Below are 21,693 nucleotides of genomic sequence, written 5' to 3' on the forward strand. Positions count from 1 at the left end.
ATGTCTCTGACTGAGTTTTTATTACTGCTTATTTTGACCTCTGCTGGCTGAGTAAAGCTCATTTTCAACGTCCAATACAGAATGTGATAAAACCAGATCCAGCTACTAAAATGCATCATTCTTTTTGTTTTAGACAACATTTCATGCACTGTTAAACATGTTAAAGCAAGTTGCAAGTGAAAATCTATGTCTCTGACTGAGTTTGCATTACTGCTTATTTTGACCTCTGCTGGCTCTGAAAAGCTCATTTTCAACGTTCAATTCAGAATGTGATAAAACCAGTTCCAGCCACTAAAAAGCATTTTCTTTTTGTTTTAGACAACATATCATGCACTGTTAAACATGTTAAAGCAAGTTGCAAGTGAAAATCTATGTCTCTGACTGAGTTTGCATTACTGCTTATTTTGACCTCTGCTGGCTCTGAAAAACTCATTTTCAACGTTCAATTCAGAATGTGATAAAACCAGATCCAGCCACTAAAATGCATCATTCTTTTTGTTTTAGACAACATTTCATGCACTGTTAAACATGTTAAAGCAAGTTGCAAGTGAAAATCTATGTCTATGACTGAGTTTGCATTACTGCTTATTTTGACCTCTGCTGGCTCTGAAAAGCTCATTTTCAACGTTCAATTCAGAATGTGATAAAACCAGTTCCAGCCACTAGAAAGGATTTTCTTTTTGTTTTAGACAACATTTCATGCACTGTTAAACATGTTAAAGCAAGTTGCAAGTGAAAATCTATGTCTCTGACTGAGTTTGCATTACTGCTTATTTTGACCTCTGCTGGCTCTGAAAACCTCATTTTCAACGTTCAATTCAGAATGTGATAAAACCAGATCCAGCAACTAAAAAGCATTTTCTTTTTGTTTTAGACAACATTTCATGCACTGTTAAACATGTTAAAGCAAGTTGCAAGTGAAAATCTATGTCTATGACTGAGTTTGCATTACTGCTTATTTTGACCTCTGCTGGCTCTGAAAAGCTCATTTTCAACGTTCAATTCAGAATGTGATAAAACCAGATCCAGCCACTAAAACGCATCATTCTTTTTGTTTTAGACAACATTTCATGCACTGTTAAACATGTTAAAGCAAGTTGCAAGTGAAAATCTATGTCTCTGACTGAGTTTGCATTACTGCTTATTTTGACCTCTGCTGGCTCTGAAAAGCTCATTTTCAACGTTCAATTCAGAATGTGATAAAACCAGATCCAGCCACTAAAAAGCATTTTCTTTTTGTTTTAGACAACATTTCATGCACTGTTAAATATGTTTAGGAAATTGCAAGTGAAAATCTATGTCTCTGACTGAGTTTGCATTACTGCTTATTTTGACCTCTGCTGGCTGAGTAAAGCTCATTTTCAACGTCCAATACAGAATGTGATAAAACCAGATCCAGCTACTAAAATGCATCATTCTTTTTGTTTTAGACAACATTTCATGCACTGTTAAACATGTTAAAGCAAGTTGCAAGTGAAAATCTATGTCTCTGACTGAGTTTGCATTACTGCTTATTTTGACCTCTGCTGGCTCTGAAAAGCACATTTTCAACGTTCAATTCAGAATGTGATAAAACCAGATCCAGCCACTAAAAAGCATTTTCTTTTTGTTTTAGACAACATTTCATGCACTGTTAAACATGTTAAAGCAAGTTGCAAGTGAAAATCTATGTCTCTGACTGAGTTTGCATTACTGCTTATTTTGACCTCTGCTGGCTGAGTAAAGCTCATTTTCAACGTCCAATACAGATTGTGATAAAACCAGATCCAGCTACTAAAATGCATCATTCTTTTTGTTTTAGACAACATTTCATGCACTGTTAAACATGTTAAAGCAATTGCAAGTGAAAATCTATGTCTATGACTGAGTTTGCATTACTGCTTAATTTGACCTCAGCTGGCTGAGAACAGCTCATTTTCAACGTTCAATTCAGAAAGTGATAAAACCAGATCCAGCCACTAAAATGCATCATTCTTTTTGTTTTAGACAACATTTCATGCACTGTTAAACATGTTAAAGCAAGTTGCAAGTGAAAATCTATGTCTATGACTGAGTTTGCATTACTGCTTATTTTGACCTCTGCTGGCTCTAAAAAGCTCATTTTCAAAGTTCAATTCAGAATGTGATAAAACCAGTTCCAGCCACTAAAAAGCATTTTCTTTTTGTTTTAGACAACATTTCATGCACTGTTAAATATGTTTAAGAAAGTTGCAAGTGAAAATCTATGTCTCTGACTGAGTTTGCATTACTGCTTATTTTGACCTCTGCTGGCTCTGAAAAGCTCATTTTCAACGTTCAATTCAGAATGTGATAAAACCAGATCCAGCCACTAAAATGCATCATTCTTTTTGTTTTAGACAACATTTCATGCACTGTTAAACATGTTAAAGCAAGTTGCAAGTGAAAATCTATGTCTATGACTGAGTTTGCATTACTGCTTATTTTGACCTCTGCTGGCTCTGAAAAGCTCATTTTCAACGTTCAATTCAGAATGTGATAAAACCAGTTCCAGCCACTAAAAAGCATTTTCTTTTTGTTTTAGACAACATATCATGCACTGTTAAACATGTTAAAGCAAGTTGCAAGTGAAAATCTATGTCTATGACTGAGTTTGCATTACTGCTTATTTTGACCTCTGCTGGCTCTGAAAAGCTCATTTTCAACGTTCAATTCAGAATGTGATAAAACCAGTTCCAGCCACTAGAAAGGATTTTCTTTTTGTTTTAGACAACATTTCATGCACTGTTAAACATGTTAAAGCAAGTTGCAAGTGAAAATCTATGTCTCTGACTGAGTTTGCATTACTGCTTATTTTGACCTCTGCTGGCTCTGAAAACCTAATTTTCAACGTTCAATTCAGAATGTGATAAAACCAGATCCAGCAACTAAAAAGCATTTTCTTTTTGTTTTAGACAACATTTCATGCACTGTTAAACATGTCAAAGCAAGTTGCAAGTGAAAATCTATGTCTATGACTGAGTTTGCATTACTGCTTATTTTGACCTCTGCTGGCTCTGAAAAGCTCATTTTCAACGTTCAATTCAGAATGTGATAAAACCAGATCCAGCCACTAAAATGCATCATTCTTTTTGTTTTAGACAACATTTCATGCACTGTTAAACATGTTAAAGCAAGTTGCAAGTGAAAATCTATGTCTCTGACTGAGTTTGCATTACTGCTTATTTTGACCTCTGCTGGCTCTGAAAAGCTCATTTTCAACGTTCAATTCAGAATGTGATAAAACCAGTTCCAGCCACTGAAAAGCATTTTCTTTTTGTTTTAGACAACATTTCATGCACTGTTAAATATGTTTAAGAAAGTTGCAAGTGAAAATCTATGTCTCTGACTGAGTTTGCATTACTGCTTATTTTGACCTCTGCTGGCTCTGAAAAGCTCATTTTCAACGTTCAATTCAGAATGTGATAAAACCAGTTCCAGCCACTGAAAAGCATTTTCTTTTTGTTTTAGACAACATTTCATGCACTGTTAAATATGTTTAAGAAAGTTGCAAGTGAAAATCTATGTCTCTGACTGAGTTTGCATTACTGCTTATTTTGACCTCTGCTGGCTGAGAACAGCTCATTTTCAACGTTGAATTCAGAAAGTGATAAAACCAGATCCAGCCACTAAAATGCATCATTCTTTTTGTTTTAGACAACATTTCATGCACTGTTAAACATGTTAAAGCAAGTTGCAAGTGAAAATCTATGTCTATGACTGAGTTTGCATTACTGCTTATTTTGACCTCTGCTGGCTCTGAAAAGCTCATTTTCAACGTTCAATTCAGAATGTGATAAAACCAGTTCCAGCCACTAAAAAGCATTTACTTTTTGTTTTAGACAACATTTCATGCACTGTTAAATATGTTTAAGAAAGTTGCAAGTGAAAATCTATGTCTCTGACTGAGTTTGCATTACTGCTTATTTTGACCTCTGCTGGCTCTGAAAAGCTCATTTTCAACGTTCAATTCAGAATGTGATAAAACCAGATCCAGCCACTAAAATGCATCATTCTTTTTGTTTTAGACAACATTTCATGCACTGTTAAACATGTTAAAGCAAGTTGCAAGTGAAAATCTATGTCTATGACTGAGTTTGCATTACTGCTTATTTTGACCTCTGCTGGCTCTGAAAAGCTCATTTTCAACGTTCAATTCAGAATGTGATAAAACCAGTTCCAGCCACTAAAAAGGATTTTCTTTTTGTTTTAGACAACATTTCATGCACTGTTAAACATGTTAAAGCAAGTTGCAAGTGAAAATCTATGTCTATGACTGAGTTTGCATTACTGCTTATTTTGACCTCTGCTGGCTCTGAAAAGCTCATTTTCAACGTTCAATTCAGAATGTGATAAAACCAGATCCAGCCACTAAAATGCATCATTCTTTTTGTTTTAGACAACATTTCATGCACTGTTAAACATGTTAAAGCAAGTTGCAAGTGAAAATCTATGTCTCTGACTGAGTTTGCATTACTGCTTATTTTGACCTCTGCTGGCTCTGAAAAGCTCATCTTCAACGTTCAATTCAGAATGTGATAAAACCAGTTCCAGCCACTACAAAGCATTTTCTTTTTGTTTTAGACAACATTTCATGCACTGTTAAATATGTTTAAGAAAGTTGCAAGTGAAAATCTATGTCTCTGACTGAGTTTGCATTACTGCTTATTTTGACCTCTGCTGGCTCTGAAAAGCTCATTTTCAACGTTCAATTCAGAATGTGATAAAAACCAGTTCCAACCACTAAAAAGCATTTTCTTTTTGTTTTAGACAACATTTCATGCACTGTTAAACATGTTAAAGCAAGTTGCAAGTGAAAATCTATGTCTATGACTGAGTTTGCATTACTGCTTATTTTGACCTCTGCTGGCTCTGAAAAGCTCATTTTCAACGTTCAATTCAGAATGTGATAAAACCAGATCCAGCCACTAAAAAGCATTTTCTTTTTGTTTTAGACAACATTTCATGCACTGTTAAATATGTTTAGGAAAGTTGCAAGTGAAAATCTATGTCTCTGACTGAGTTTGCATTACTGCTTATTTTGACCTCTGCTGGCTGAGTAAAGCTCAATTTCAACGTCCAATACAGAATGTGATAAAACCAGATCCAGCTACTAAAATGCATCATTCTTTTTGTTTTAGACAACATTTCATGCACTGTTAAACATGTTAAAGCAAGTTGCAAGTGAAAATCTATGTCTCTGACTGAGTTTGCATTACTGCTTATTTTGACCTCTGCTGGCTCTGAAAAGCACATTTTCAACGTTCAATTCAGAATGTGATAAAACCAGATCCAGCCACTAAAAAAGCATTTTCTTTTTGTTTTAGACAACATTTCATGCACTGTTAAACATGTTAAAGCAAGTTGCAAGTGAAAATCTATGTCTCTGACTGAGTTTGCATTACTGCTTATTTTGACCTCTGCTGGCTCTGAAAAGCTCATTTTCAACGTTGAATTCAGAATGTGATAAAACCAGATCCAGCCACTAAAAAGCATTTTCTTTTTGTTTTAGACAACATTTCATGCACTGTTAAATATATTTAGGAAAGTTGCAAGTGAAAATCTATGTCTCTGACTGAGTTTGCATTACTGCTTATTTTGACCTCTGCTGGCTGAGTAAAGCTCATTTTCAACGTCCAATACAGAACGTGAGAAAACCAGATCCAGCTACTAAAATGCATCATTCTTTTTGTTTTAGACAACATTTCATGCACTGTTAAACATGTTAAAGCAAGTTGCAAGTGAAAATCTATGTCTATGACTGAGTTTGCATTACTGCTTATTTTGACCTCTGCTGGCTCTGAAAAGCTCATTTTCAACGTTCAATTCAGAATGTGATAAAACCAGATCCAGCCACTAAAATGCATCATTCTTTTTGTTTTAGACAACATTTCATGCACTGTTAAACATGTTAAAGCAAGTTGCAAGTGAAAATCTATGTCTCTGACTGAGTTTGCGTTACTGCTTATTTTGACCTCTGCTGGCTCTGAAAAGCGCATTTTCAACGTTCAATTCAGAATGTGATAAAACCAGATCCAGCCACTAAAAAGCATTTTCTTTTTGTTTTAGACAACATTTCATGCACTGTTAAATATGTTTAGGAAAGTTGCAAGTGAAAATCTATGTCTCTGACTGAGTTTTTATTACTGCTTATTTTGACCTCTGCTGGCTGAGTAAAGCTCATTTTCAACGTCCAATACAGAATGTGATAAAACCAGATCCAGCTACTAAAATGCATCATTCTTTTTGTTTTAGACAACATTTCATGCACTGTTAAACATGTTAAAGCAAGTTGCAAGTGAAAATCTATGTCTCTGACTGAGTTTGCATTACTGCTTATTTTGACCTCTGCTGGCTCTGAAAAGCTCATTTTCAACGTTCAATTCAGAATGTGATAAAACCAGTTCCAGCCACTAAAAAGCATTTTCTTTTTGTTTTAGACAACATATCATGCACTGTTAAACATGTTAAAGCAAGTTGCAAGTGAAAATCTATGTCTCTGACTGAGTTTGCATTACTGCTTATTTTGACCTCTGCTGGCTCTGAAAAACTCATTTTCAACGTTCAATTCAGAATGTGATAAAACCAGATCCAGCCACTAAAATGCATCATTCTTTTTGTTTTAGACAACATTTCATGCACTGTTAAACATGTTAAAGCAAGTTGCAAGTGAAAATCTATGTCTATGACTGAGTTTGCATTACTGCTTATTTTGACCTCTGCTGGCTCTGAAAAGCTCATTTTCAACGTTCAATTCAGAATGTGATAAAACCAGTTCCAGCCACTAGAAAGGATTTTCTTTTTGTTTTAGACAACATTTCATGCACTGTTAAACATGTTAAAGCAAGTTGCAAGTGAAAATCTATGTCTCTGACTGAGTTTGCATTACTGCTTATTTTGACCTCTGCTGGCTCTGAAAACCTCATTTTCAACGTTCAATTCAGAATGTGATAAAACCAGATCCAGCAACTAAAAAGCATTTTCTTTTTGTTTTAGACAACATTTCATGCACTGTTAAACATGTTAAAGCAAGTTGCAAGTGAAAATCTATGTCTATGACTGAGTTTGCATTACTGCTTATTTTGACCTCTGCTGGCTCTGAAAAGCTCATTTTCAACGTTCAATTCAGAATGTGATAAAACCAGATCCAGCCACTAAAACGCATCATTCTTTTTGTTTTAGACAACATTTCATGCACTGTTAAACATGTTAAAGCAAGTTGCAAGTGAAAATCTATGTCTCTGACTGAGTTTGCATTACTGCTTATTTTGACCTCTGCTGGCTCTGAAAAGCTCATTTTCAACGTTCAATTCAGAATGTGATAAAACCAGATCCAGCCACTAAAAAGCATTTTCTTTTTGTTTTAGACAACATTTCATGCACTGTTAAATATGTTTAGGAAATTGCAAGTGAAAATCTATGTCTCTGACTGAGTTTGCATTACTGCTTATTTTGACCTCTGCTGGCTGAGTAAAGCTCATTTTCAACGTCCAATACAGAATGTGATAAAACCAGATCCAGCTACTAAAATGCATCATTCTTTTTGTTTTAGACAACATTTCATGCACTGTTAAACATGTTAAAGCAAGTTGCAAGTGAAAATCTATGTCTCTGACTGAGTTTGCATTACTGCTTATTTTGACCTCTGCTGGCTCTGAAAAGCACATTTTCAACGTTCAATTCAGAATGTGATAAAACCAGATCCAGCCACTAAAAAGCATTTTCTTTTTGTTTTAGACAACATTTCATGCACTGTTAAACATGTTAAAGCAAGTTGCAAGTGAAAATCTATGTCTCTGACTGAGTTTGCATTACTGCTTATTTTGACCTCTGCTGGCTGAGTAAAGCTCATTTTCAACGTCCAATACAGATTGTGATAAAACCAGATCCAGCTACTAAAATGCATCATTCTTTTTGTTTTAGACAACATTTCATGCACTGTTAAACATGTTAAAGCAATTGCAAGTGAAAATCTATGTCTATGACTGAGTTTGCATTACTGCTTAATTTGACCTCAGCTGGCTGAGAACAGCTCATTTTCAACGTTCAATTCAGAAAGTGATAAAACCAGATCCAGCCACTAAAATGCATCATTCTTTTTGTTTTAGACAACATTTCATGCACTGTTAAACATGTTAAAGCAAGTTGCAAGTGAAAATCTATGTCTATGACTGAGTTTGCATTACTGCTTATTTTGACCTCTGCTGGCTCTAAAAAGCTCATTTTCAAAGTTCAATTCAGAATGTGATAAAACCAGTTCCAGCCACTAAAAAGCATTTTCTTTTTGTTTTAGACAACATTTCATGCACTGTTAAATATGTTTAAGAAAGTTGCAAGTGAAAATCTATGTCTCTGACTGAGTTTGCATTACTGCTTATTTTGACCTCTGCTGGCTCTGAAAAGCTCATTTTCAACGTTCAATTCAGAATGTGATAAAACCAGTTCCAGCCACTAAAAAGCATTTTCTTTTTGTTTTAGACAACATTTCATGCACTGTTAAATATGTTTAAGAAAGTTGCAAGTGGAAATCTATGTCTCTGACTGAGTTTGCATTACTGCTTATTTTGACCTCTGCTGGCTGAGAACAGCTCATTTTCAACGTTGAATTCAGAAAGTGATAAAACCAGATCCAGCCACTAAAATGCATCATTCTTTTTGTTTTAGACAACATTTCATGCACTGTTAAACATGTTAAAGCAAGTTGCAAGTGAAAATCTATGTCTATGACTGAGTTTGCTGTAGCATGAAATTAGCTCATTTTATGAATATTAATAATCAACAACAACGGTTTATTCTTAATTATTAATATTTCGGCTTAAGCTTCAGTCAGTCTGGTCAAACAAACATATGATTGTAAATGATCATGCTCGCGCGACCGAGCGGATTCCCAGATTATGAATATTAATTATCAACAATAACGAATTATTATTAATCATTAATATTCCAGATCAATTTATTGTTAACTTGACCAAACGAACACAAGCAGAGCCGCCGCTCTTCCGAGCGGACACTGTAATTTATTCATTTAGAAAAAGGGAATTTAATTGCTACTTCTTGTGAAGTAGATTAATCATTCAAAGTTTTAAACAACTTATAATAGCTAGGCAGGGGAATCTGTATTTCAGTGACATTTTCTCGTGAGGCAAACAATACAATTCATTTGATTATAATGGAATTTATTGACTAGTCAGACGTAACGAACAAACAAACGCACAAACATACATTAAACACAAAACAAGGGTAAACCACGTGGAGATATCGGGTCTATAGAACGTGTAACAGCAAAGAGAAATAGTAAAGCTAGAAAATATAGATTTCAGATTAAAGAGTGACAAAACTTTCAGTTCCACACGCACCATTACGGACCACCAAGATTATAAAAAACACCTTTTTGATAAAAGGGGCACAACTTAATCGCATAACTAAAATCACCTGGTTTTTCATGTCTGGAGGTCTCTTTTATGCGTCTCTATTCCGTCGTGATGAAAACTACTCTTGATGTCCTTTGATGCGTGGAGTTTGTAATGCAGTTCGGACGAACACGATCGCAAACTTTAAACTGAATTTACTTTGCCGGAAAATAAAGAAAACGTGGCGGGAAAAAGTCCATGCGGCTTAGGAAGCCACGTGTGGCCCGAAGGCCACCGTCAATGATGTTCTTCTTTTGGGACGTTCTCTTTCTGCCCAGATGTTTGGGGGAAAGTGTGCTTATACCTGCGGGTCACGTGACAACCCGTACAGCATTCTGACCAATGATTTCAGGGGAAAGTTTGCGCGCGAACCTTCCTTTGTCTCTGGGCTGCGCGTATGCAAATTTGAGCGCTCGCCTAAAGCATGCGGACAGGCATTTAATACAGGGCTTTAAAGAATAAAACAATGCGAGTTATGGTCTCGATCTATGCATCATGTGTTATAAAATGTCGAGGGCATTCTATTGACACCAAACACTCTACAAGTACATCACATAGTTCCCATATCCTTACATCCTTGATGCTTTTAAAAAAGGCCTGCAAGCGTGAATGTGTATAGTCTATATCAGGTATTGTACACATTACAAAAGTTAAATGAAATTAAACAAGAGATTTGGGTTATAAATGTCTTTGTTTAATTTTGAGGAATGTCTTGTCTGTGAGCAGAATGTTGGCTAAAGAGTTTTTTTTCCTTTTCTTATCTTATCTGTCACGTTCTTTTGAAGTAGGCAGAGAGTGGTTCTGTGAAGTCTCCCAGACTTGTTAACATGTCACCAAGGGATTACCAAGCCAGACTTTTCGTCACCAAGTGATTTTATTGTCCTGCCGATTCACCCAGATTGTTTTCTGGAATGTTAAATGGAATGTTTATCTCCAGAATGCAGGTTACAATATGTTACAGTCCCCCTCTTCCCAGACAACGTGGTTCGGAGAAAACCCGGTTGGTTGGGATCTAACTTTAACTTGTTGGTTGGGCAGGAAGTGAGGGCCCCTCGATGTCCGTTCCTGAGTCAGCTGGACGGAGTTTCATTTCGATCAACGTGGGTGCAGCTCCTTGGCGTTCTTTTCCTTTCCCAGCTTTCCGCTGAAAGGCTCATGGGAGTATGGCGGTGCACTTGTTCACTGGTGCTTGCATCTTATTGAATGGCGAGGCCCTTGTTAATGTGTGCTTCCCTGTTGTCGGGAGGCAAGGAGTGATAGTTGTTCCGCAGTTTTCCAGAGATGAGTGATAGAGGAGTATAGTTGTGAGGTTGCAGTGGTCTTCTGGTGAGACTGAGGTACAGGATCGTGGCTGTATCCTGTGTAGGAAAGGAAGAGAGAGAGAGAGAGAGAGGGAACAGGGGAGAGAGTAGGTGGTGTCTGTGATGACTGTGCTTGGCTGGGCATTCCACTGTGGCACCGGTTGCAGGGTCTTTACCCCCTTTCCTGGCTTGTGGCCCAGTGTTTGTTACTCTGGTTGTGATACGTAGGTTTGAGGGTTGGCTGCTATGCAGCTGAGCGTATACAACCAGGAGTCTTTGCCCTTCCTGTGTGATGTTGGTAGTGCAGGGTGGATGCCTCTGTCCAAGTTGTTTACATCATCAGAAGATATGCCATGGTCTGGGCTGTGTCGTCGGTGCTGAGAGACACTCTACCCATTTGGTGTACTGGCATATGAGTTCAAGGGGAAGAGAAAGCGAAGGAGAGAAAAACACAAAAAAAAAAAAAAAAAAAAAAAAAAAACATTGTTGCTCCTTGTGAGCCCATGGAAGTGTCCCGCCCGATCCATCTGGGTGTCTGATCATGAGAGGCTGGTTTCTCTGTTGCTGTGGTGCTCGGTGAATCAGCGCCCTGGGCATGTTTTGCTGTGTGCAGGGTCAGTACATTTGCATTACCCCCCTCTGGCTCTGGGGCAGCACGAACTGTGGTTTCGTGGGGTCTTCAGGGACAACTCAAAAAGGATTCACACGCACCTGTTTTTTAAGATGTAGGAGGTGTTGGGTGACATCTGTGTTGAAGCTGAGGTCAGACAGAAGGATCGGGTGGTAGGTGGGGTGAGTGGTGGAAAACTAACAAAACAAGAGGCAAAGCAAAAGTAAAAAAAAAACTGGTCTGACGTGAGGAGTCAGATGCCTACGTGGTCGCAATGTCGTTTGCGACATTTGTCGGGCTGGTGAGATTGGATGTGGCAGCTAGGCTAGGGAGGGTTGTTGGCTGCCGGTTACAGCTGCCAGATCTCGGGGTTTTGGTTGGGTGGTGACCATGGTCCACCGTGTGATGCACCTTCTTGGTAAGGGCATCGGTCCAGTCATTCAGGTCCTTGTCAGTGCCTGAAAGTTTGAACTGTTCTTATCTTCTTCTGTAGACGACCATGATGTGGTTGTCAGTGTTGTGGTCGCCTACTTGGGAAGAAGAAAAAGTGTTGACGTTTCACGGGCTTGTGGTGGGCAGTTCTGAAGCCTTTTGTTTCCCCCCTGGGAGGTGGAACGTGAAACAGAGTCTAGCAAGTTGGAGTCTGCAGCTAAGTGCACTCTGATGTCATGGGCTGCTGTGCTTTGAAGGGTTACAATGGTGGCTGCCATTTCTGCATACTGCGGTGGTTGTGGAAGCATCCATCGACACAGGTTGTGGGCATACCTTGGCACGCATTCTAATCCCAGTACTTGGGAGTACTAGAATGACAGGTTGGCAGAGGTGGCTGGGGTTCCTCCTCTACAGCGTTGCCAATTGTCTGTCAGTTGTACAGTCTTAGTAAACAGCTATGCTGTTACCCAGCGTGGATTTGTGGCTTCAGGTGTAACAAGTGTCAATACAGTGGCCCTAGGGGGCCATCGGCCGCATGGCCGTACTGGCGTTAGTCTTTATGCCATCCCGGATGTGCTGACTGTTCAGTAACATGACAGGTTGGTGGCAGGTGTCTATGATGGCTTCTGTGCTCCAAAGAAGTCGGAGAATAGCTGTTGAAATGGCACCCACCGTGCAGAGCGATGTTTTTACACAGTCTTAGTATTTGCCTTCTGGCGCAAGGAGTGTCTTACTTGCATATGCCCAGACGTTGTCTCACTTCAATCGTGGCCAGCTGTTGACCTTCCGTCAAACAGAAGGACAGCCCTTTTTGACAGGGTGGTCACGGGTCGAGAAGTCTTTGAACAGTTCTTAATGACGTGTCTGGAGTAGTTGCACCCACTTAGGGAGCCGCTCAGTTCGGAGACCTTGCTAGGCGGTAGTCTTTTGCGCTAGGCAAAGTCAAATGTTGTAGGCCATGGTCTATCTCCTTTGAGTTGCCAGACACGGTGGTACTTTCATTAAGGATGTCATCAATGTAGATGAGGTTGCCTCTAACATAAGCATTGGGGTATGCTTTGTTCAGGAGGGTGTTGCTTTCAGCTGGTGAGTTGGCCTAGCCGACGGGGCACCTCATGATCGTTTAGTGTCTGTTGTTCAAGGTGAAAGCTAGCTTATGCTGGTCATTTGGATGCACAGGTATTGTCCCGAAGGCGGGGACCACATCAAGCGTTGAGTAGATGGTTGGTCCTTGAGTTCTGGGCACTTCCTGTTCCAGTGGTGTCATTGGCCCTCGTGACAATGCATTTGCTGATTTAGCTTTCTATAGTCAGGCACCCTTCGACCCTGGGCTTGAGGACGGCCAGATGGGTGCCGAGCAGGTTTTGTTGCGTAGCCCGATGTCCTTTTTCCAGCATGGAGTTGGATATTTCCATGTGAAGGTCAGTGGGACTTGCAGTCTAAAGAGTCTTTAGTGAGGGCACCGTGGTAGTTATACAGGATGTGCTGACGTTTGTCGGTTGGCCTCATCCTGCGTGGCCTCAGCATGTCTGTTCTGTTGAGGAAAGTGCCCTGTCTTCATCCATGTAAGTGATGGGGTGACGAGTGGCTTGGCACACGGCGAGGAGTTAGTCCTCTGTGAGCTCACTTCTGCCTACCGGTTCTTTGTTTACTGGTAAGACAGACGTGAGTGTGGCGAGCTGGAATGGAACAGTATAGTCTGTGTTTTCTAAGCTCCCCTCTGGTGTCGTTGCATGTAGGGTGAGGCCACTAATTGGCCCAAGAGTTCAAAGTCATGGGACTCGTAGCTGACCAATCGTCCCAGTAGGTAGTCTTTGGGGATTTTTATGTCAGTTGCCATGCAGCTATTACACAAGACATATACTGTTCATGAGGACAGTTCAATTTAGGGTATGGCTTCCAGGTTGAGGCCCAGTTTTATGCCCCTTCTGTTGTTGGTTGGAAGAAAACCCAATGTATGGTTTAGAGTTCGGCCTTTCGTATGGAGAGCCATATAGAGCACCTGTTTGTATAGGCTGGCACCACAGAGTCTTGTTTGCTGATGACAGAGCAGGCCTCTGGCATGGTCTGGCCTGAGTGGGGCTTCTTGAGGGTGACAGCCATCGTGGTTGGCTGTGAGAAGTGTGGGTGCCTATCACCGGTCGTTAAAGGTGTCTATATATATGCCTGAAGATGTATCAGGCTATTAGCTCTGATGTGACCATCGTGCGGCGGGCCGTGAGAGTTAGGACAGGATGGGTCAACCATCCGCCGTTCCGATTCATGTTCAATGTGCAAATGCTGTTGGCAGTTGTCATGTGTGAGAGTTCAGCATTTGGACAGTAGTGTGTATGCTTGTTAGTTGAACACAGGTCTGGGGGTGTGTTCAGCGGAGTGTCGCACAGTGCGAGGCTGATGGCTGCTGGGTTTTCTACTCACAGTGCAAGTACAGTGTCATTCACAGTCCGGTTATTCAACATTAAGCCCTTTGAGGCCTGGGGCAGCAAGCGTTGGGGTTGCTAGCTGGTTTGAAGGCTGCAGAGTAGCGACCTTGACCCCGTCTATGTTGTTGAGTTTGGGTTCTCGCGGGTTCCAGCGGGTTCTCGCGGGTTCCAGCAGTTTCCCGCGACCTCGGTGACCTGACTGTCTGTTGGGGTTGACCTGACGGCTGTGAGCGAGTTCTCGCACTAGGGCCCAGATTTTAAAGGGGTTCAAAGTTCGAAAGAGGTTCAAACATATCCAGCAGATCTTTACCATTCAGCAGCAGGTATGTGCCCATTGGCGACGGGTACACGGGGTGCACTGCAGTCATGGGGACAGTAGTTACTTGAATGGGAGCGATGTATGGGAGTTGAACCTCAGTTTTGCTGTAGGATTTGCACCATCAGCCTGCCTGGTTGGCATTTAAGTGTTCGTTTTAGTCTCTGAGTTCTTGCTTTGAGTTACTCAAACAAGGGGTGACATTAATGTGAGGTCTGCTCCTGTGCTGACGCGCGTTTTTCATCTTTCTTTCATCTCCACGGTTACAGCCAAGTAGCGCGTTGTTGCCACGCCATTTTGTTCAGGTTGCCCAAGAGTTGAAGTGCAGGGGCCTGAGCAGTTGTTTGTAGGCAGGTGTGGCTGGTTGGTGGGCTGTGGCTCGGGAGGTAAACAGACAACCAGACCAGTGTTTCCTGGTACCTGAGGTTGTAAGAATGGTGGCACTGGCTGCTTCTTGGGGGGAAGCGTGATGCTGCAGTTAGGTACACAGTCTTTAGCTTGTGTTGGACTCGCAGTACTCTGCGGGGATGGAGCAAAAAGCAGGTGTTCAGGGGGGTAAATGGTTTTGGACCCCCTCTAGTCATAAGGAGTCTGGCTTGACTTCCTGTAGGGCCCCTTCAAGCTTTTAGCAGTTCTGCTGCTCATGACGCCACTGTGCCGTTGTTTGGTGTCAGGTTTTCACCTTTGGCTTTCTCTGGCGTGTAACTAGCTGGATGCTGGTTGCTTGAGCTCCTAGCTACTGCAGGTTGGTCATTCCTTGGTTGCTGTTAGGCTCCTTTTGGGCTGCTTGTGGTGAGTGGCTTGTCCCAGTGTGTCCCTGAGCATCCTGTCTGGTGTTGGGACATGTGCCTTCCTGGCGGTGCTGTCCTCTGCTGGCGGAGAAAGGCTTTAACTCACTGTTGGAAGTCTTGCGGCTGGGAAACAGTAGCGTGCCTTTTAAAGTCAGCTCCGGATGAGACTCTGAGACAGGGTAGCTTGTAGGTGTTTGACAGTCTTTCAAAGCAGTCTTTGTTTTGAACAGATTTTATGAGCTAAACTCTGCCGCTGTTGGGTGGTCAGGGCGTGGGGGCAGGGCATTGCCCGAGTGCGGACTCACCACAGAAAGCAGGTTTTTTTTGGGAGAGAGAGGATCTGGAAGTTGAAATCCTCCTCCGTCCGTGGCTCTTTTCCTGTCTTGAAGTAGGGTTGGTGTAGTCGACTGCAGTATGCTTGTGAGGTCTTGTGGCTGTTCTGAGACCCATGGCGACAATCAGTCCTTACTCTGACACGGGGTCAGGTAAAACACTCTAGTAAGAGCTCTTGCATCGGCTCGTAATCTGCTTTGATGGCACGGCGCTGTTGATTCAGGAAACTTCTTGCCTCACGGCTCGAAGTAATTCTTAGCAGATACAGTTTGTCACAGAGAGTGGCACTAGGCCTCTGTGTAAAAGTGTAAAAGTCAATGTCTTAGAATTAGGGGTGCATGTCGTCGCCTCCAGCAGGGTTTGGGGTGAAAGTTGGCATGTCCCTGGCCAGCTGGTTCAAGTCTTTGGCTGACAGATGATGTCTGTCATGGGGGACCCCTTTGGAGGGAGTCCTGGCCCTGTGTTGCTGAAGGGCGTTGCTGGAATGCTGGATGGCGGGGCAGTATGAGTTGAATTCACCCCCCTCTGCTGGTCTATCCAGTCTTGGCTTTTGGGCTGACTGTGGCACTTCCCCTTTCAGGTAGTCACATGGGTTGTAGGAATGTGACAGTTCTGGGTGAACTCTGGTAGGTTCATGCTTAAAAGTCTCTTTGTTGGGTTCCGTGTTGGAATTTTGCTCGGGCCCTCAGCCGTTGACTTTAGAGGCTTTGACCCGAGCTTCACTGTCTTTAGTTCTGCTCTTTACAATAGTGTTTCAGCTTGTAGCTTTACACTCAGTTCATCTTTGGCTTTCTCCTCTCGTCGCTCCTTGTGTGCGTTGTCCGCTTGTAGCTCCATCGGGGCGCGTGTAGTCCGTCCATTTGCTCCAGAAGTTCGGCGTCCTTTTCCCTCGTCGTCTTGCAGGCGCCCTGGGCTCGATGCTCCAGCTGGTTGAGACCCTTTCCTATGGGTCTGGCCGGTGCAAGGGTGAGGTGTGTCAGGGCCCTGGAGAGTTGAGTCTGGGCTTGGCTGTCATGGCTCCGGGCTAGGTCGTTCGCCCTCAGCGGATTAATGCAGACGTCCAGCTGTTCTCTGCTTGGCCGCTGCAGCTCCATGGCGTCGTTGGGCAGGAGGTTGTGGGTTAAGCACTTAACCAGGCCTCCAGTTGGTCCCAGTGAGCAGCGGGCTGGGCGCACTTGACATGCTGGTCTGTTGGGTGAGACAGAGATCACAAGGGAGAGAGAGAGAGACCCACATGGCCAGATCGAGTGGATGTTAGCATTGTGATATATTATCAGTCTGACAGGGTTGTCAGCTAGGGGGTATGTGCCGGCTAGACGTGGGTCCTTCTAAGGATCTTCTGGGGGCCGGACAATTCGGATGTCGAATTTGGGTGGCTAGATAACAGTTGATATCTAAGTACTGGCCTCAAGGCTTTTAGTTATGCGCCAGGCTGTGCAAATTATCAATCAATTATTTAAATGACCCTGGTGGTTCTCAATAACGTGGTCTCTGAGCAGGTCAAAGTAAATAAAAATAATTAAGTAAATAAAAATAACAGTAACCCAAAAACAAAAATGAATAATACTAACGTTAAGTTAGACAAAAAGGCACCTCGCTCGGATGAACGAGTGTACAGGGAAAGAAAAATGAAAGAAAATACTAATATGGATATCAGTAAATATGAATAAAAATAAAACTGAAAGACAGACAAGGATGAGAAATGAGGGAGAGAGAGAGAGAGAGAGAATAGCAAAACCTATGGGCATGTCTAAAATGTTCGTTTTATAGTCCTGTAGTGGGCTAGGTTTAGACTAGGTTTTACATGCTATTTACACTTGGTGGATGAGTGAAAGGCAATCAGATGAAGGTCGCAAGAGCGTGCTATCTGACTAGACTTTCCCCAACTCCTACTGCAGTCGCTATCAGATCACTTGCCTATAATGTAACTCGGTTGTGAACTCACACAGCGTAGGCTTTTAGCACAATACGTAGCACTCAAGGAAGTCACGGACCGCCTGGCGTGATTCAAAATTGGGTTTTGCCTGATGATTCCGGTGCCGCTCTAGGCCTGTAGAATGAGGTGGCCAATCTCACTCAGGCGGGCACGTGTGTGGAATCATGACAGGGTAATTAACCAAGATTGATCGTATACCAGTTGACACGGACGGTGCTTCTTGGAGTACAATTGCTGATGCCACTGTGATCCACACAAGCCGGAGAGACAAAACGCCAAGGTATCTAACGCATCCTTCAGCAGGGGTCAGTTATGTCAGACAGATGAACCCAATCTTTTGATCTGCAACCTGAATAACCTGTACGCTTAACCACACAAGCACAGAGGACTCGGGTCCGGATACGGGCAGTACTATGGATCTACTATTCTGGGCGAGCCAGTTGGAGTAGGAATCTTAGTATGCTGTAGTATCTGATGGATAGAGAAGGTTATCACCCTGTGATGGAGGGAGGCTAAAGGAAAATTAAATAGGCATAAAAGAATCTAAAAGAATAATCATAATAATCCCCTATAGGTAAAAGCAGTACAAGACGGCTTAGAAAAGTAGAAAGAGTGCCTTAGTATTCAGGGGCATCTACAAACATTAATGGGTTAGCCCAACATGTTTTTATCAGATGTGGGATCTATAGATTGATAGCTCTGAATTTAGCTTCAGACTAATACTTGCCCTAATATAGTTATACTTTCCCTATAACCTAAGAGGTGAGGGAATAAATAAGGCATGAGGAAAAGATGGAGAAAAAAAAATCAAAAGGGTAGAAAAATTATGCCTATTAATGATAATAATAGAGAGATTAAAGGCTATTCCCCAAATAGCAAAACCAATAAAATCAAAATTAAACATGACCTAAGTTTAGAATAGATTATTGGGAACTTGATTAAAAATCAAGTAATAACAAAATAAACTGGACAACGGTATTAAAATGAAAAAGACAGAAGGCAGAAAATTAATAAAAAAAAAAATTGAAAGTAACAAAATAATTCATAATACCAAAAGAAATAAAAACAGACCAATAATCTATACTTAGGTAACTAAACTATTGTTTGGATAAAATGATAACAGGGAAAATAAAATGCTTAATCGAAATTAAAACAAATTAACTCCAAACTGTTTGACCATTTCAGACCACTTGAGACACAATGGTGGGCGGAACTGATGTGAGGAGAGCAGAAGGAGACAGGGGGAGATGTTTCCGAGTTGCACTTCACATTCGGTTAGCCTTGTGCTAAAGTTTGTTAGTTACAAAATGTGAAGGGTTGGTTTGCTTAAGCATTAACGTTAGCTGGCGTTAGCCGCTAGCAAGTTGTTACGAGTTACGCTTCGCATCCGGTTAGCCTTGTGCTAACAGTTTGGTAATATTAAGACGCGAAGGGTTAGTTTACTTTAAGGCTAGTCGTTAGAAGCTAGCGAGTGGTTTTGCCCTGTGAAGTAAACCGCGTCACCAACTCTGCCTCCTGAAAGGCGGATCTTATGCTTTGGGGTGGTGACTACGTCATTCACGCATGCGTGCGCGCGCACGAGTTACGTGTACGAGGAGTCAATGGGCGCTCGAAGAGCCGATTTATGAATGGGAGGAGTTCTCATTCATAACTTGGTATGCGGCTGACTTCACGAAGGCAAAGCGCGAACCACTAAGATTCGCACAAGCGGTCATTATATATCATGTTGCCGTAACATTGATAATAATATTCGACCATTACCATTAGACAAACAAACATAAAATGCGAGACGTCTCTCGAGGCGGTGCACGTTTGTACACAGATTTGGTCCGGACGAACATAACTGAAATATGGGAATTCACATCCATATCAGATTTCGGTACCATTTAAAACACGCTTATGGTTCTGAGAATTCCTTTCGTCAGAAAGCGGTTAACAGGCAAGCTTGCAGCTCCCAAATACATTAATTTAGAACCGTCCAGCAGTTCTGAAATTAATTTCGCACGGCGGCGAAGCAGAGGTTAAACGTTAGGCAGCTAATCTAACAGTTTGAAACCACGGGAGAAATAGGCTAGAGGTTTTCTAGCTATAAAGGCCTTTTAAACGGACAGGTTTGGGGTTTCCAAACTGTCCTACAAGCGCTGAGAGAGGTGTATTTTCCTCCGACAGGCACACTAATATATTTAAATGATTTGCAGAACGTGCGTCTCAGCAAAATCGATTCAAAATATATATGAACTGCAGTTGAAATTGTTACACTCTACACGGGCAGCTCTCTGCTGTGTTTAGTGAACAGAATGGCTGAAAGAGGCTTTTCGTCCTCCCAGTTTTGAAGAAAGGAAATGCTTCTCGCGGTCCCTTTTTTTTTTCTTCTATAGCGCGCTTAATAAATCACCATGAATTGAAAAGTTTGTTTCACAGAAAATGTTTGGAAAACTGCCCGCATTCTCTCCACCAATATATGTAGCATGAAATTAGCTCATTTTATGAATATTAATAATCAACAACAACGGTTTATTCTTAATTATTAATATTTCGGCTTAAGCTTCAGTCAGTCTGGTCAAACAAACATATGATTGTAAATGATCATGCTCGCGCGACCGAGCGGATTCCCAGATTATGAATATTAATTATCAACAATAACGAATTATTATTAATCATTAATATTCCAGATCAATTTATTGTTAACTTGACCAAACGAACACAAGCAGAGCCGCCGCTCTTCCGAGCGGACACTGTAATTTATTCATTTAGAAAAAGGGAATTTAATTGCTACTTCTTGTGAAGTAGATTAATCATTCAAAGTTTTAAACAACTTATAATAGCTAGGCAGGGGAATCTGTATTTCAGTGACATTTTCTCGTGAGGCAAACAATACAATTCATTTGATTATAATGGAATTTATTGACTAGTCAGACGTAACGAACAAACAAACGCACAAACATACATTAAACACAAAACAAGGGTAAACCACGTGGAGATATCGGGTCTATAGAACGTGTAACAGCAAAGAGAAATAGTAAAGCTAGAAAATATAGATTTCAGATTAAAGAGTGACAAAACTTTCAGTTCCACACGCACCATTACGGACCACCAAGATTATAAAAAACACCTTTTTGATAAAAGGGGCACAACTTAATCGCATAACTAAAATCACCTGGTTTTTCATGTCTGGAGGTCTCTTTTATGCGTCTCTATTCCGTCGTGATGAAAACTACTCTTGATGTCCTTTGATGCGTGGAGTTTGTAATGCAGTTCGGACGAACACGATCGCAAACTTTAAACTGAATTTACTTTGCCGGAAAATAAAGAAAACGTGGCGGGAAAAAGTCCATGCGGCTTAGGAAGCCACGTGTGGCCCGAAGGCCACCGTCAATGATGTTCTTCTTTTGGGACGTTCTCTTTCTGCCCAGATGTTTGGGGGAAAGTGTGCTTATACCTGCGGGTCACGTGACAACCCGTACAGCATTCTGACCAATGATTTCAGGGGAAAGTTTGCGCGCGAACCTTCCTTTGTCTCTGGGCTGCGCGTATGCAAATTTGAGCGCTCGCCTAAAGCATGCGGACAGGCATTTAATACAGGGCTTTAAAGAATAAAACAATGCGAGTTATGGTCTCGATCTATGCATCATGTGTTATAAAATGTCGAGGGCATTCTATTGACACCAAACACTCTACAAGTACATCACATAGTTCCCATATCCTTACATCCTTGATGCTTTTAAAAAAGGCCTGCAAGCGTGAATGTGTATAGTCTATATCAGGTATTGTACACATTACAAAAGTTAAATGAAATTAAACAAGAGATTTGGGTTATAAATGTCTTTGTTTAATTTTGAGGAATGTCTTGTCTGTGAGCAGAATGTTGGCTAAAGAGTTTTTTTTCCTTTTCTTATCTTATCTGTCACGTTCTTTTGAAGTAGGCAGAGAGTGGTTCTGTGAAGTCTCCCAGACTTGTTAACATGTCACCAAGGGATTACCAAGCCAGACTTTTCGTCACCAAGTGATTTTATTGTCCTGCCGATTCACCCAGATTGTTTTCTGGAATGTTAAATGGAATGTTTATCTCCAGAATGCAGGTTACAATATGTTACATTGCATTACTGCTTATTTTGACCTCTGCTGGCTCTGAAAACCTCATTTT

The 21,693-nt window shown here is 41.2% G+C and overlaps 1 long non-coding RNA gene across 1 annotated transcript; it reads right to left on the reverse strand.

Moving 5' to 3' along the window:
* Nucleotides 1-9,156: 9,156 nt before the first annotated feature.
* LOC141376772 (uncharacterized) lies at nucleotides 9,157-20,960 on the reverse strand. The gene is made up of 2 exons (XR_012387892.1): nucleotides 20,707-20,960; nucleotides 9,157-16,801 (listed from the first exon to the last, which is right to left on the reverse strand). It is a non-coding gene; the product is annotated as an uncharacterized lncRNA (long non-coding RNA).
* Nucleotides 20,961-21,693: the final 733 nt, after the last annotated feature.

Source organism: Danio rerio, chromosome 12 (assembly GCF_049306965.1).
Source record: "Danio rerio strain Tuebingen ecotype United States chromosome 12, GRCz12tu, whole genome shotgun sequence".
Classification (NCBI taxonomy): domain Eukaryota; kingdom Metazoa; phylum Chordata; class Actinopteri; order Cypriniformes; family Danionidae; genus Danio; species Danio rerio.